We start from the raw sequence: 18,094 nt of genomic DNA, 5'->3' as shown, positions 1-18,094 counted from the left end.
ATAAATCTCTCTCCAAGGGTATCAAATTGTGGGCTCATCTTTCTCAATTCCACTAAAGGTATTTTGGCTAAAATATAATTTCTCCATTATATATTATGAATAATAGTTACAGCTGATATTTTATATTAGGAAGATTTTATTTAATCTGTTTCAAGATAAATAAAGACACATTAGTTTTTCTAGCTCTTTTTGCTTCATTTTAGGTTTACTATATCCTAACTGGTCTTTCTTCCTGTCTCTTCGTTGCCTGGTCCTAATTGCCTAATGAACCGCTCATTAAACTACCTGTTCATCTGCATCACATTCTTGACCCTAAGCCTTCTGGTCCCTTTCACTTCTTAATTCTCCCAGGATTCCAAGTCTTGTTCTTATCAATTTCTATTTTTAGCCTCTCCCTTTCTTTCTATAATGAGGTGTAAAATTATATTCACCCACGTTCCAGGGGGCTGCCACCTAAACAGAGATGAGCAATCAGACCTGACCAGACTTCCTGAGTGCTGGAAACATCTGCAGGTCTGCAACGAGGCTGCTAATGCCAGGGCTTTGGAAGGGAGCAGGGAGTGAGAGAGAACAGTGGAGGGACACCCAGGGATGCTGTGGGCACGATGCAGACCCAGACCAGAGAATCTGGGAGAAGAGATTGGTGAGAAACCCATGAAGACATCAGGAAGATGGGCACACACCTCAGGGTGCTTTCCTGCAATCTGCTCTGTCCTTTCTCCAATAAAATCTACAGTAAAGAGATAATTTACTTTCAAAGTGTTCCTGTAACTGAGGGGTGTGAGTGTGTTTGGGAGGAGAATGCAGGAACAGCAGTCATCAGCTTGGAGGTAGCTTAGAAACATCGGCGGGTGATGGGGGCAGATTTCTCACCCTTGTATCTCCCTTCACAGCCCCGATCCAATGTCTGCCAACTCAACAGCCCCACCCACACCAATAAGAAAAGATCCCACAGTAGACAGGAATTGCCTTGGGTTATGTTTTCATTGAGGGTCAATTTTAGAAACATAATACTTATGGTTCAGTGCCTGCTATGGGCACCACTGTTGGGTTGGCTTAGACTTCTGGCAGCAGGTAGGATTTGGTTGCTATGATAAGCAAGTTGTTTGTAAGACTTGAGAAAGAGTGGTCAGGACTGAACCTGCCAGGCGTGAGTGTGAAACTTCCTTCTACACCCATACTGACAGCCTCATTCACTCTCAGGAATTCTCTTTCTCTCCTCTGGCAAAAGGCCCATAAACCTTATGGACTGCTCATCACAGCATGTGTATCAACTTGGCCACTTCGATTTCTAGAACAAAGCTTTCTCCTCATCAGCCTTCCTGAATAAAATAAATAGGAAGATGAGTTACAATTATATGTTCTGGTGTTAGCCTGTGCGTATGTTGCCCTGTCCCCATGATATAGAAAGTTGTTTGGAAGGAGAAATGTTTTAGAAAAAGATCCCTGGGCCACCTGCCATCTCAGTGTTATTCATTCCTCAGTTGGAAGTAAGGACTTTATGTGTTGCATTGACTTAAAGAGCAGGATGGAATCTCAGCAGGTGTCTGGTTAGTGATTTCAAGATGTGTGTAACTGCTAGGCATTTCATCAAAAACCTTAACCCAGATTCTAACAAGCGAAGTGGATTGAAATTGTGGATGGTTCAGACCCAGGTCCCAGCTTTCCCCTTCCCCCCTCTTCCCCTTACCACATGGCCTGTGTAACCTTTGGCAAGGAGCTGAATGTCCCTCAGTGTCCTTCTGTGCTGAGGACTGGCTGCATGGAGCTGGACAAGGATCAAACAAGAGGGTGTACGTGAAAGCCACGCCTAGAACATAGCAACCCAATAAACGTTGCCATTAATGTCTTGATTATTAATGGCAGAATTAAGACCAAAGGCCTTCTTGCTCCTCTTCCAGGCTCTTACGTTTCTCTACACTGAAATGTATACATTCTGCCTCAGCTTTGCTCTTTCTTTAGGGTTGTTATTTCACCATGATCTCATCTACCAATTTCCAGTTAAGTCACCCCCAACCCCAGGCCCAGGCAGCAGACCCAGCCTGAAGGCCTATTCCGGCAGCCTGCTGGTACCTGGGTACGTGCACATACAGGCGCATGTGTAGATGAGCACAGGGTAGCCTGGGTCGAAGTGGCTGGTTCACCTGGCCTCCCTTGCCAGGGGCATCTCTCGGTCTCTCAGTCTCAGTCTTGGCCTTTTCTTGTCTACTGCACAGAACAGGTTTTTCTGAGCCCCCTCTCCCTTCTCCTTAGAATCTCTTCCTGCCTCTTCCTTCCCTTGCTTGCCTTACAAGCCTACTCTCTCCTCTCCTTTTTCTTTTCTCTCTCCCTCTCCTGCCTCCTCACTGACAGACGAGCCTCCTTGATCACATGCTTAGTTCTCTTCTGTTCTACTGTAACCAGCAAGTTCCCTCTCCGTCTTTGCCTGGTCTGAAGGTTTTGCACAGGGACTGAAATATCATCCTAATGCTTGTGGCACTATCACCATCTCACATCAGGGCAGGGCCTTATGGTCACAAGAGGAGCCCTGGTTGGAATAAAAATCAGAGCCAGGTGCTACTGATGGTGCTGGTACGAGGGCCAGAATCCTCAGGAAAGGGCTCCAGGAGACCCACAATGATGTACTACCAGAGCATCAGTGCCATCTGGATGCTCACATCTGGCCAGGAGGGCAGGAAAGTCTTGGTGCTCAGTATTTAATTTTAATTTCCCCTGAATAACCCAGAGTGAATTTTGTAATTTGCAGTGTTGTAAATTTTGTCAACATGTGGGGAACTAAAAACACTGTTTATCCAGTGCACTCTGACTAATCATACCCTGGCTGTCTTTCTGATTGCTGACTCATTTTGTTCATACTTAGGAGGGAGCAAATGTATTCCAGAGAAAGCTCTTGCCTGGATGAGTTCTGAAACCAAAGCGAAGGCTGAACTACTGAAGATAATTGGGTCCAGTGCTGAAACGTGCTGCTTCCAGGGAAAAGTGAGTCTATGGATACTGAAGGAGTTGCACTCTCAGTTATAACTGGGATCAATAAATAAGTCTTGGGGTAAAATGTACCTTCCCAGACTCCCTGGTCATTCAAAATGCTTAGTTTGTCCATGTATTTCATTGGCCAATGATAAAAATATAACCTTTTCTCACCAAAACTCTGTCAACTAGAGAATTCTATTAGCCAGAAATCTCTATTATTGGTGCTTTGCATATATACATACATATATATATATACATGCAATTATATGATATATAATCATAGTGTGGATGTGCTATTTCATAATCATATCATATACTACATCTATTGCAAGTATAATATATAACTGTTGGTGCTTTGCTAGTAAAGTTGAACATGTAATAAATCACATGTAATACATATGGTTATGGTAAAGAACTTTTGGTTCACTTAAACGAGAAAGCACTTCTTTAATAATTTAAGAAACGTATTCATTATTCACCAAATACTTAAGAAACTTCTGTAAGCACAGTAGGACCTGGAATACCAAATTGTGTTGTTAGTTCTCATGTTAAGAATATTTTATCATACTTTAATTATTTAAAGATTGATATGAACATACAGGATCAGATTTGCTTTTTCCTTCTTGTTTCTGGTATGCTGCATATTGAATGTTGTGTATGCTTTGATATGTTATCATCTGTACAAGGTACCTCTGCTGCTCTTGTCTGCCCAGCATGTGTTCCTCCTCACGTGATTTGTGCCCCAGTTTATCCTTGGGGAACTACCTTTCCCCATTGCCAGTAGAGAAATTATACTTAAAGGGTATGTATTTAATCAAATAGCCTCCAAAAATAATTTACTTATTTTTCCTCTGGGGTTGTTTGTGGGTCAGGTAGTTCTCCTTTATCTCCTCTCCAATACCCGCCTTCTTCCCCACAAATCAATTAAATTGAGGCCACTGGGGCAATGCTTTTCTGAAGTTCATAATCTAAGTGGTTTCTTTTCATCTCTGCCCGCCTCACCCCTCCTTTCCAGAGAGCTCATTATTTCCACTGTCTTTGGCTTACTGGGGTCTCTGTGACTTTTACTTTGCTCCGTCGGAAAGGGAAAGAACAAAGGAAGTTAATAATGGCATGAGACACTGCAGCCTGTTAAACAGGCACATCACTGAGGCAGTGTTTCGACAGGTTTGGAGATATATCTGAGCTCCCTGTTCTCCTTGAGCTGGGAGGTCCAGCACCAGGCTACCCTGGAGGAACTCACTCTACCAGAGTCACCTGTAACCCAAGCCCCCACCTGGACCCCAGAACTGTGTCTTAGGAGGAGGTGGCAGCATCATTAATCCATGGGAAGAGCTTGAAGCTTGAATAACATTTGCTCTCTGCACTGTGCATTTTACATCCCAGTGCCTTTTTGGAGGATTAATTACAGTTTTCTCTAAGAGCAAATTGTGAAACTCAGTAGCTCACCTTCCTTGGCTGCAGGGATAATTCTAATTTGGCTAAAATTAAGAATTCAAATAGGTGCCTTAGGAGCCCAAGTTGCTTAAGAACTCCCCAGGCTCTCTTTACCGCTGAGTTATGCTCTACAAGCTCCCGGTGGAGGAACTACTGGTGGCCGAAATGCTGTGAAGACTGCATTTTTAACACGCTTTATTAATCCTTTTCTTCGCACCTCCCAGGAAGGCCTCAGCAATTAGGTGGCCTATATACTTAAGGGACAGTGTCACCCCTGTTTAGGGACTCTACCAGGATGTTTCTGCACTCATCTGCAAATAAACCGTTTTTCTCTCAGTTTTCCTGATGTAAACACGCTTGTCCCTCTGGGTCTCACCTGCTCTCATTTACACATTCCCCACAACGCTTCTTATAGACGATCTTGGAAAATGGGGACTGCAAACATGATTAGCTACCTTGTGTGAGAGTGTCTGCTTTGGATTAGAAGAGAAACACCTCCCACCCCCTACCCCACTCCCCCGCACCCCACCCCCACACCCTCCTGAGTCTCACTGGGCATAACTCTGAAAGCGTGAAATAACCTTGGTGGCTCTGGGAAAGAAGTCAGTGTTTTAGTATCATCTACATCAAGATAGAAAGCTTCTTTGTGTCAGTTGCACAACATCGTCCATAACTTCCTAAAATAAACTGATCTTTATCTAAATCTTCAGTAAAGATCTAATGATTTTAAACTCCCTGTGTTTAAAGTTGGACTCTGCCACTGGCTAATTGTGTCACCCTGGGCAGGCTCTTTATCTCCCCGTGCCCCAGTTTCTATAAAATGGAACTGATAATAAGGGTACCAGGCTCACAGGGCGATTGTGAGGATTCAATGAGGCAATCTGTGTTAAGTGTTTACCCACCCACTGCTATACCTAGTAAGTGCTCAATTAACATTAAGTACTTCACTGCTGCAGGAGAGACCACTGTAATTGGGTCTCCATCCTTGACTCAAATATGCAACAAGCATCAATCATCCAGGCTTTTCCTCTCTGGGCTGCAGTGATGAATGCAATACAGTTCCTATCCTCTGAGAGAAAGTAGTTAGTCCAGGGGAGAGCTAAAGAATCAGTTATATAGCCTACAATATGGTTAGAGATAGTAATAACCATTAATGTTTATTGAGTCCTTAATACTATGCTGGGCATTTTACACGGATTGCTTTATTTAATAGTTTCAGAAACTTATATGGGAGACACTATTCTTTTATTTATTGTTCATATAAAGAAATTAAGGCTGAGAAAGGTTAAGTCATTTCAGATCTGTCAGACTCCAGAAACTATACTTTTCCCCATTTTTCTTTCCTGAGTGCTGAGGTACATGTATGGACCATGTGCCAGTGGAGCCCACAGACAGAGGAATTAATTGTGTTTTCAGAACCTGTGCGTAGGAAGTGACATGGAAGCTGGGTCTTGATGGAAGAAGGAAAATGTAGCTAAAGAATGAAGGGATGGGGATAGTATTCGAAACCAGGCAGGTGTGGCCATGACACGAGAGGATTGTGGGTGTGGAGGGTGGGCAGGGGTGATGGAGATGGGAAGGTCCTTTGGGAATGGCCTGGGACATGATGCTAAGGAATCTGGATCCTGGTCACGTGTTCAAGAGAGGTTTTAAGAAGAGAGAACACAAGATCCAAAAGCAAATACACGAAAGCTCTGCCCACATTGGGCCTAAGGGAGACCCCTGAACAAAACTCAAGCATAAAATAAAAGCTAGGATCCTTTGATGTGGAAAGAAAATGAGCACAGGGAGGTAAGCACCACCTTATCTGTGCCTCTATTTGATAACTTTATGCCTCCTCCATCAGATTGTTAATTCCATGAGTCCAATGACCACGCTAATTTTGCTCACTATTTTAAGTCCAGAGTCCTAGTCCTTAGTAGGTATACTGCCTAAAAGATTGGATGACTAAAAGCTCAGAAGAGGGGCACCAGACATTGTACATGGTCAGGAAATCAAAACAAGGGGATTCCTGAGCTGAGCCTTGGAGGATGATTAGACATGAACAGACAAACAGTGGGAGAGAGAGATGCAATGGAAAGACTATTGGACAAAGATATGGAGGCACTGGAGGCACGAGAGAATACGGTGTACTCAAGGGGGTTTGTCTGCCTAGAACAGGGCTTCTCGGTCCCAGCACTATTGACATTTAGGATGGTAATTCTTTGCCGTGTGCAGCTGTCTGGTGCACAGTTCCCCCAGCTGTGAGCACCAAAGATTCCTCCAGAAGCTGCCAAATGTTCTCCCCCTACCAATGCAGAAGCACTGTCAGGGCTTTTCAAGTGAAAAGAAGAAAAAATAAATAGGAGGACATAACACAAGATGCTGCTAGAAAGAAAAGCGGTGGGGGGGGGTATGGTTCAGAAGTGGGTGGGTTTAGCCTGAGCCCAGAGGAAAACCCCTGAGGGACTGAAACAGGGCAGTGCTGTGCACACAGCCTTGTGTTTGGGAAAAAGCACTTGGCAGTAATGATTTGCTGGGGAGTCAGTCTTATCTGCAAGAACAGGCCGTCTCAGTCCTTGACACCAGACAAGAGGGAAGACTGAACCGAGGCCAGGGCAGGAGAGCAGGAGGAGAGATGAGAGCTACTTAGAAAGTTAAACCCACAGCACTGGGTTCTGCAGAAAATTGGTATCAGCAGAGAGGAAATGGAAGTTAACTTCCATTAAGGGGAAGTTAACCCGGAGACCACTTGCTGGAAGCCAAAGAGTTAATGCACAAGCCAGCGAGGGCAGCCAGATGAGCCAGCGTGAACTGAAAATGCCAACCCCAGCAAGGAAACCTTGCCAAAGATGGCACACGCACAAATGAGGGAAATGCAAGCAGCCTTCATGAGACAGTCTTGAAAATAGAGTCTAACTGCATGAAAGGATTCAGACAGAGGGAAACAGATGGTCGCGCCAATGTCCTCAGTCACTTGACAAGCTGGATAAATAATTGTTGCCAGGGAAGAAATAATAAAAGCAGGATTTTGCCAGCATGAACTGCTGCCATGGCCTTTGGTTCAGAGCATGCTTCTGGAGGCGAGGAGAAAGAAAATAAATATGGAATGACGGAGGGAAATCAATTAGCCCCTCACAGATGGCCTTCCCCATCCTGGAGATGGTGACTGTCACTAACGTGAAAGGTTAAGTAAGGTAGGGAGAGAAATAACACAGAGCTCTGTGAGATAACCTCCTAGCAGCAGGCGTGCCCAAAGGGAGGAGGGAACAGCTGTGGAGGCCGGGACCCAGACCAAGCTGGCCAGGCCTGTGCCTCGGAGCTCAGGCCACGCTGCCCTGAGGGGGCAGAAAGTCAGGCTTGCAGAACAGGACTGAGGCAGTTATGGGCTCTGAAATTTCCACTGACTGGAGAAACCCAACGGGTATGTGCAGGGGAGGGAGTGGTTTGGTAGGGGACGGGAAGGGGGTGGGAGTGGGAGGAAGAGATGGATGCATTGTCTTAAAACACTCCGTTTTCTTCCCATCAAGTACATTATCTCCCCAAGGTTGTATTACACAAATTTACATTTTGAAGTAAATATCTGGCACCACAGGCTGGCTCATGAAATAGAATGTGCACAGGAAAGAGAATCACATGTCATTAAATGTGAAGAATTATATAAGGTACCTAAGCTGGATCCTGGCTTCTCATGATGCTCAGTGAATTGAGATGGAGGAGGAGAAGTGGGAGGAGAATGAAGAGGGAAGAAGGAGAAGGAGGAAGAAGAAATCTGTAAGCAAAGCCATCACACTATAGTTTTTTCCCACCGAAAGAATGTTTATTAAGCCAGAGCCTGGGATAATAATTTGAGGGTTTGCTCATGTCTCTCTTTTATCATTCATAATTGAAATACTATTGACATTTCTTGGGCATCTGAAGATGAGCTTAATTTATTTTCATCTTTTTTGAAATTTGATATCAATAACATGCACGAAGCCACATGGTGCCCAAATGAGGCTTCAAAAGCTTCTGCTATAAATAAAGAAATTGCCTGCATTTTTTATAGCTCTTTACATGATTTTATTTGATCCGAACAACCACTCTGTGAGAGGGGCAGAGGAGGTGTTATTATCTTCACTTTTTTTTTTTCAAAAAGTATAGTAATATAGATTTACAAAGCCTAATGAATTTCCCAAGATTTCCTAGCCTGATGTGTGAGACTTGAGGTTGAAAACCAGGTCTTTGATTCTCTATCTGCTCCCTCCAGTACAACATGGCATTTGCTCAAGGGAGTCAGGTCAACACAGAACCATAAACTCAGAGTGAGAATCCTCATGTCAGTTGCCAAACCACGTCCTTTGAGGATAATAACAAATATGAAGTCCCTTCTCTCACTCAGTCAATTTACCTTTCAAGCAACTCATCACCATCAAGTCCACTCCTGCCCCTCCTGTGCCCTGATCTTCCTCATGAGTCCATATCCCTACTTTAAAACCAGTAAATCTCACCTTTTCTAGAAAGTTCTCCTTGATTAATTCTACTTTAACTTGACTTTTAAACAAAGAGGTTCTTAATTTCTTAGTTTGCAGTAGTTCTTAGTTTGTACATGTTGGGTTGAATTTTTTTTTTTAAATAGTGATTTTAGCTATAGTGCTGGACACAACTTTGTATAGTAGGAAATGGTTTTTAAAATATTAAACAGTTTGAAATCGATATTCTATAAATAAAAAGAGCTGAAAATCAGCAATTTAACATAGGTCAGTTCAGTCTTAACCGTCATTTTGTAGAGATTGTTTTTTCTCAGTTTTCTCTTTTTTTCCTTCAAGAAATGATGCTGGTCTGAGCTAACTGCTTGCTTCTGCCCCTAAAGTAAAAGGTGATAACAGAAATCAGAAGAAAAAGAGTATCTTACACCTTGTGGGTCTCAAAAACCTGAACCATCAAGGAAAAGACATCAATCTAAGGAAGAGGAAGTTTGGGGGAAAACAACAAACCTCTCCACCCCTTTGGTGAGGAGGGAAACTAAAGGGATTAGAGCCAACTCCATGTGTATAAGTTTCAACGATCTGAGCAAGAAGGCTGGATTGAGAAGATCTTCGGCTCCTCCGAAGAGGGCACTGCCCAGCATCAGTGGACAGAAGCCTTTGGGAAGCTGAGGCAGCACCAGGAGTTCACTGGGATGGTCACTCCACAAAGGGTGCTGCCTCAAAGCTCCATTTCCTGTCTGTTGATAATTACTAGCGTGCTGCTCCTTGATCACCCCAAAAAGAATCCAAGGGAATGACTCTACTCTCTGTCCGGAAAGTCTGCCTGGCCCCTGCCCACCTCCTCCCCATAGACACCTCCTCCCCATAGACACCTCCTCCCCTTCACTCCAGAGCCCCCAGCCCCAAGCCTTGTCTACCCCATACTTTTGCAAGGTGCTTGACCAATTCGCCCAAGGCAGAAACGTCTTTCAGGCACCTGTGTCCCATCTTGCGCTTATGCATGATGTCGCAACGCTCAAGCACTTTTCTAACCATCTTTCCTTATATTTTTCCAACAGATTTTTCAAATAAGTAAGAGAGAAAAGTGCTAAGAATTAAATACCCTCTTTTTATTTGTTCGCTGGGTCTTCCTCAAGAGATACACCCCACCTATTAAGATATTTCTCCCTCATTTTAATGTGTTCAGAAAAAAGGGAAGAGCTGCAATAACTGTTACTGAGTTACTTGTGTTCCAGGGGCTTTCAGAAGATTAATCTGGCATTGGTGCCCGAGACGGATGAAGTGGTGAGAAGCCAGGTCTTGGGGCGGGGGGGCTTTTGCAGGAATCTGGGAATGAGGTGACTTGCTCAGAGTTACTTATCACACTGGGCTTTAAAAATGATAATTATCTTAGTGATCTGTTATCTCAAAGCTGGGTTACTCACTCAGATGAATAAAGTACTCATTTATTTTTCATTCCTTAGTGCCCTAAAGTTACTAGGCCGGAAAAGATTTATGTGACACATTTAAAGGCCCAAGACAGACTATTGAAAGAAGGCAGATCAGTCTCATGGAGATTTTGCTTCCTCCTCTTTAATCTCCTTCCCAGGCGACATCTTAGAGCAGGTTCGAACCCCCGTCTCAAGAGGCCTTGTAAAGGATTCTGACTTCAGAGCGAGTTGTGATAAAACAAAAGTTGACTTTCAACAGAAGTTAGCATGGGGGAAGTCAAATGCGGAAGAACGTATAAAACCTCCCACAAGTCCATGGGCTTTGAAGGTAAACTATTGTTTAGAGAGGGCTGGAGATGAATCTGGTCCCTCCCTGCCCAAGTGTCAGGGCTCTGTGAGTATAACTCCACTTATAAAGCCCTTGAACACTGTTTACCTTGAATTTCAGTTTTCCTCTTTATTGCCCAGTTGCTCAAGCCACAAGTTAGACGTGATCCTCATTTCCCTTCCTCTTCTTCAACCCGAACATCCCATCAACCACTAATTCTCATGGCTCAGTGGCTCAAACTTTTTTCTTTTGTCTTTTTAGGGCCACACCCACGGCATAGCGAGGTTCCCAGGCTAGGGGTCCAATCGGAGCTATGGCTGCCAGCCTACGCCACAGCCACAGCAACGCTGGATCCTTAACCCATTGAGCGAGGCCAGGGATGGAATCCGAGATCTCATGGTCCCTAGTCAGATTCGCTTCCGCTGCACCACAACGGGAACTCCGTGGCTCAAATTTTAATCACCTGGCCTCGGCGCTTCTGAGAATGTGCGTCTGTAACACATTCCCAGGTGATGCTGTCCGTTTGGAGACCACACATTGAGAACTACTGCTGTCGACTGTTTCCTGAGCCGCTTTCACGTTTCTCCATTTCTGCCCATTTCCGAGAGGACTATTTTAATTCGGGTCACCATGGTACACTGCTTGTTTCATGGCAGTGAGCTCCTTTAAGATACAAATCTCCTTGATTTGTGGTCATGTCACTCCAATCTCTGTATCTCTGGTTATATTGCCACCTTCTCTTCTGCCTGAAAACTCCGTCTGCCTCTCTTAAAGTATATCCAGATAATCCAGAATCAAACTCCTTCTCTCAAAACCCGTAAACTAAGCATATCCTTTGCCATGCAAATAAGGTACAAATTTGCCACAATTTGCCACTCTTTGTTATATTAGATAATATTCACACATTCCTGGGTTTAGACATGCACATATCCTTTGGTGCCTACTATGCAACTCTTAAGAGAAGATTTATGACTTGTTTTACATTCTGGGATAAATTTTATAAAATAGATTATTTATCCCATAAAAATTCCAGTAAAGTCCTCCACAGATTTTGAACTAATCAAATAACTAGTTGTAACAAATTGTTTTAAGTCAGTGATTCAATTCCTTTAACTTTTATATTTCTAACCAAGTTTTCTTTCTCTGATCAGTTTTATCCAATTTTTTTTCCCCCTATGAGACAGCTCAGCTTCTCTAAGTTTTGAAATGTATTTGTATAATGGTACTTACGATACTTAGTTAAGGATTTTTTCATAGATACTGCATCTCCAGTTACGTTCTTTTCATGTCAAATGCTATTTATGAAAGTTTCCTGTAATTTTTAGATAAATCTTGTCTAAGATGTGTCCATTTTATTATTCCAGAAAATAAAATGTTTGCTTTTGTTAATACTCTATTTTGTTTTTGTATGCAATTTTGTACATTTTTACTCTCATCACTATTATTTTTCCTTCCACTTTCTTGAAATATTTGGATTGCTCATTTCTAACATCTTGAGTTACTCTTATTTCATTAATTTTCACTCTTTTCTAATATAAGCATTTAAGGTTATAAATTTCCCTCTAAATACCAATTTAGCTGCATTTGGGAAGTTTTAATATATAGTAGTTGGATTATTTTTCATTATAAGTATTACAATAGTTTCTATAACCCATGAGTTATTTACAAGTACATTTAAAGTTTTCCAAATGTATTTTTGTAACTAATTTCTAATTTTATTGCACTGTTGCTAGAGAATGTAATATACGTGATATGACTTATTTTGACACTTGTTAAGAATTACAATGACTAATTTTTGGTCAATTTTTTTTTTTTTTTGTATTTTTAGGGCTGCACCCATGGCATATGGAAGTTCCCAGGCTAGGGGACAAATCAAAGCTGTAGCCACTAACCTACGCCACAGCCATAGCAACACCAAATCTGAGCCTCATCCGTGACTTATGCTGAAGCATGTGGCAATGACAGATCCTTTAACCCACTGAGTGAGGTCAGGGATGGAATTCACATCCTCTTGGATACAGTCAGGTTCTTGACCTGCTAAGCCATGACAGGAACCCCAATTTTTAAAAATGATCCCTATAGAATCATTTATAATATGTATTGCCTAACTATTGGATGTGAATCTAACTCATTTTTTTGTTTATTTTTTGTTCTGAGTCATATCTATATCTTATTTATTTTTCAGTTCTATACTTTCACTAGTTTATTTATTTATTTTTTTAAGGCCACACTGATTGGAGCTGTAGCCACCCTATGCCACAGCTGCAGCAACCCCAGATCCAAGCTGCCTCTGCAACCTACACCACAGCTCACAGCAATGCCAGATCCTGAACCCACTGAGCAATGCCAGGGATCGAACCTGCAACCTCATGGTTCCCAGTTGGATTTGTTTCCACTGTGCCACGACGGGAACTCCTTACTAGTTTTTTTAATTGCTTGATCTGTATATCACAAAAAGAGGAGTGTTAAAAATCTCTTATAGTTACAGATTTATGGATAAAATTTTAATTCTTAAATATCTGCTTTATATATTTTTAATCTATGTTGTTAGATATTCACAAGTCTAACACCAATATATATTTATATTGACCTATTCTTTTCCTATTATATAATAATTCCCTTTATCCCTAACACTGTTTTTTGCCTTAAAGTAACATTCTGATATTAATAGAGTCGCATCAGCTATATTTATGTTAGTATTTTATAAATACATTTTAAATAGTTAATTACAATATTTAAGAGTCATTGCATGTAATTTTGTCTCTTTAAAGGAATATATAGCTTTTTATATACATTCATAATTGCTACTGATCAATACGAGTTTATTTCTTGCATCATAGTTTGGGCTTTTTCTTTACTTTTTTCCTCTTTTTCTGCCTTCCATTAGAATATTTCATTTTCTTTATTCACTTATTTCCCTCCTTGAATGGCTTGGAATTTTCATAATTTATAATGCATTTCTACTTAGATTTTAGTGTTTTCACCTTGGGCAAGTTGCCCAATCTTTCCGTATGTATGAGTTTCCCTATCTATAGAAGGGAGTTGATTGTAAAATATCCCTAAATAGAGTTGCTGTTAGAATTCAAGCAGATAATGTATCTAACACTTTCAGATATTTAGCATATTCTGTTGCTCATAGTAAACACCCCATAAAAAGTAGACTGTTATTATATTTTACATATTTGCTATAAATGATCAAAAATATCTTTTTAGACCCTCCACTAACTAAAAAATTTTGAGAAGCAGATTGTGTATTCTAGTGCAATAATGCCGTTAACTGATGGTTAACTGATGTGCGGGGAGTTTAATTATGTGCCTTCCTGCTAAAGCCTTTAGTGGGAAGTTGGAATAGCAGCACTGTGGGAAACTGAGTGATTAACTCAGTCAAGTTCATGCTCAAAGATGACTCTGAAAATATACCTGGCAGCTTGTGGCTGAGGAAGTCCGTCAGCATTTGGGAGCAGGAGTCAGGTGGAGGGATCGTTTCCTCTGAATCACGGGTCCTGTACAAGAAGGATGTTATGTGATAACCCCATGTGGAGAATTCTTCCGTTTCCTGCTCAATTTTGAAAATATTTCTTCAAAATTCACTGCAAGAAGATCTGTGTTTCAATCTCAGAGGGCAGCGGTATTTCTTTGCCCTTCAGACACATTTTTGAACGTAGACTCCATACCACAGAATGAACACTAACTTGTATAAAAACGTACCCTGGAGCGGCCATTTTGAGGCACCGGTTCCAGCATAAGGAAGTTTCTATTTCAGATAATCAGGTATTAGGGACACAGACCAACTGCTCCTTTCCCAGTCCTAAGAGAAGGACACACACACTCAAGTCAGGTGTGGAAGACTTATACGGAGAAACGTTCTTCTTTCTCCCTCTCACTCTTCATTAAATGGCTTCCTATTTCAGGCTGACTCAAAGCAGTAATAAGAAGAGAGCATGTCTATTTCCACTAGGACTCCATTCTCTAACTCTAGCAAACCTGTGCCTGCACACACACGTGCACAAGTGCATGTGCGTGCGCATGCACACACACACACACACACACACACACACACACTGCTCTTTTCAGCCCCTTTCTTTTCTTTGTACTGCCAGTTTCATAAGTCAGCTCATTCTGTTACAGCTGGGGTAGTTCTGCTAAAAAGATAAAATCCTAATTCTGTCATTCAAAATTTTAGCAGCTAATGTAGTCAGTCTTTTATCAGGAAGCCTTCTGTGTGTTCATACAAGACCCTGAGAAAAATCTTGAATGGGATATGTTTCAGAGCAGGGCTGGCAATTCACCTCTAAAGATATCTTTATTAATCAATACACTGGGTATAGTCATTTTAAAAAACTCAACTTACATTTCAACACTTCTGCTTGAACTATTTCAAAGGCACCCCATTATCCCCAGTCATGTAACCAAGGGGTGGTCTACGAACTACAGTTGGATTGCAAACTGCTTATTTTCAGCCTGCAGTAAGGTAAGTACAGAAATTGAGAATAAGTCTAATGAATAGAAAGAGTGATTCGGAGAGAGGATTAAGATTCGGAATAGAAGGACTGGAGCTCAACTTCTCTCCTAAAAATAACAAAATTGACAACTAAAGGCTGAGCAATCTCCACCCAAATGGACCGGAAGCCTTCAAAAAGATACTCAACTCCAGAAGAAAAAGAGGAGGTCACATCGAGAGGTAGGAGGGACGATTTCACTATATAAACAACCCCATTCCTCCTGGGTGGGAAGCTCCACAGACTGAAAACTAACTGGTTCACAGAGACTCACCTACAGGAGTGAGAGTTCTGAGCCCCACATCAAACCCTCACATGCATGGATCTGGCACTGGGAGAAAGAGCCCCTGGAGCATCTGGCATTGAAGGCCAGTGGCGTTTGTGCACAGGAGCTTCACAGGACTGGGGCAAACAGAGACTCCATTCTTAACAGGCATGCACAGACTTTCACTGGGTCCCAGGGCAGAGCAAGGTCTCCATAGGAATCTGGGTCAAACCTGGCTGCAGTTCTTGGAGGACATCCTGGGAAAACAGGGGTGAATGTGGCTTGTTGTGAGAGATGGACATTGAAAGCAAAGCTCTTGGGAATATTCAGCCTTTCTCTGGAGGGGGCAGTTTTGGGAAAATATGGCCCCACCCATCAGTCAGCTGAGAAGCCCCAGGGCAAACAACAATCCAGGTGGGATCACAGCCCCACCCCTCAGTAAACAGGCTACCTAAAGACCCTTTAGGCACACAGCTGCCTCTAATCCCATCCTGAGACGAAGCCCCACCCACCAGAGGGATTAGAATCAGCTCCACCTACCAGTGGGCAGGCATCAGCCCCTCCCATCAGGAAGCCTACAGCAAGCCCCCATACTGACTTCAGCAACAAGGGGGGCAGACACCAGAAGTAAGAGAGGCTACAACTCTATTATCTGTAAAATGATCACCACACCAAAAACCTATAAAAATGAAAAGACAGAGAACTATAACTCAGATGAGGGAGAAAGGAAAAATCCCAGAAAATCAGCTAAGTGATGAGGAGATTCTCAGCCTCCAGGAAAAAGACTTTAGATTGTTGATGCTGAAGATGATGCAAGACATTGGAAATAAACTGGAGGCAAAGACGGACAATTTACAGGAAACACTGAGCAAAGAGATACAAGATATAAAAACTTAAGAAGAGATACAAAATACAATAACTGAAATAAAAAATTCACTAGAAGCAGCTAACAGCAGAATACAGGAGGCAGAAGAATGAATAAGTGAGGTGGAGGACAGATTAGTGGAAATTACGGATGCAGAACAGAAAAGGGAAAAAAGATTGAAAAGAAATGAAGAGAGCCTCAGAGAACTCTGCGACAACGTTAAACGCTCCAACATCCATATTATAGGGGTGCCAGAAGGAGAAGAGAGAGACAGAAGGGGACAGAGGAAAATATTCCAAGAGATAATAGCCGAAAACTTCCCTAGCATAGGAAAGGAACCACTCACTCAAATCCAGGAAGCACAATGAGTACCATATAAAATAAACCCAAGGAGGAATACACCAAGACACATATTAATCAAACTACCAAAATTAAAGACAAAGAGAAAATCTTGAAAGCAGCTAGGGAAAAGAAACCAGTAACATACAAGGGATCTCCAATAAGGTTATCGGCAGATTTTTCAGCAGAAACACTGCAGGCCAGAAGGGAGTGGCATGATATACTTAATGTGGTGAAAGGAAAAAATCTCCAACCAAGATTACTCTACCCAGCAAGGCTCTCATTCAGATTTGAAGGAGAAGTCAAAACCTTCACAGATAAGCAAAAGCTGAGAGAATTCAGCAACACTTAACCAGCCTTACAACAAATACTAAAGAAACTTCTCTAGGCAGAAAAGAAAAGGCCACAATCAGAAACAAAAATTCCACAAATGACAAGGCTCACCAGTAAAGGTATATATACAGTAAAGATATGAAATCATCCATGCACAATTATGCCACCAAAATCAGAAATCATGAGAAGAGGTGGGTACAAATGCAGGACACTGGAGATGAACTTGCAATTAAGAGGCCAGCAACCTAAAACAATCTCATATACATAAAGACTCATATCAAAACTTCAGAATAACTGCAAACCAAAAATCTACAATTGATACACAAACAAGGAATCTCTGGAGAAGAAATATATCTCATAATAAATAAGTGCATAATCCACCAAGAAGGGGGTCATTTGATATCATTCTTGGAATGCTGAAGTCTTCTTAGATCTGATTCTGATTTCCCCTCCATCAAAGAATTTATGATAATTATAATTAAATAATGCCACTGTACCATTAAATAATACAGTTCTACAATTGTATTATTAATGACCATTTCTCTCCATGGTACAATGTAAGGTCTCTAATGTCTTGTTTATCACATCATCTAGAATGGTGTAATGCCTATATTGAAGAATCAATTAGATGTAACAAATTGTGAGGACATTTATATAGTTACACTGTTTTTTAACCAATTTATGCATTTTATATTTTACTTATTTTCAGAGGGTGTATTATTTTTGTTGTTCTTACCAGTTAAGTTATTCTTTTTATTATGCTATATAAAATATTTAATGGTATATAAGGCTTTCTTCTTTATAAATTTTGGTTGCATGATATACACAATTTTAACATAATGCTAATTTTTAAAGAAAAGTTGAAATGTAATAGATAATACTAAATAGTAAAGATGAAAGTCATACAAAATGGGATAAAGTATAGAATAAATTTCCTATTTGTCTCAGCATATTTTCCATTCCACTTCTCCAGAGGGAGTCAATCTCTTTCTTAAGATCCATGATATAATAATCTGTGTGAATGTAATTGTGTTTAAATATATGTATTTTATTCTGTAAAAAAAAATAAAAATTCAAAAAAAGAGAAGAGTGATTTTATGTCATAATAAAATAGTAAATAATCTCATATTTAAAGGTTTGTCTGGTATATTGCATCTTTTTTCTAATTATTCATTTTACT

General features: G+C 41.3%; 1 protein-coding gene and 1 long non-coding RNA gene across 10 annotated transcripts in view; one reads left to right on the top strand and one right to left on the bottom strand.

Annotated features, from left to right (window-relative positions):
* Positions 1-18,094, bottom strand: part of LOC110260233 (uncharacterized) — a 748,649-nt gene that overhangs the window by 281,805 nt on the left and 448,750 nt on the right. The window lies entirely within an intron of this gene.
* On the top strand, positions 7,433-12,009 carry LOC146403722 (uncharacterized). The gene is made up of 3 exons (XR_014842975.1): positions 7,433-7,810; positions 7,917-10,139; positions 10,444-12,009. It is a non-coding gene; the product is annotated as an uncharacterized LOC146403722 (long non-coding RNA).

Source organism: Sus scrofa, chromosome 4 (genome assembly GCF_054392235.1).
Source record: "Sus scrofa isolate SSC_HxYL_T2T_F1_AM1 chromosome 4, Sscrofa_HxYL_maternal_Yorkshire_Landrace_v2.0, whole genome shotgun sequence".
NCBI lineage: Eukaryota > Metazoa > Chordata > Mammalia > Artiodactyla > Suidae > Sus > Sus scrofa.
This window is presented reverse-complemented; position numbering and strand designations above follow the sequence as displayed.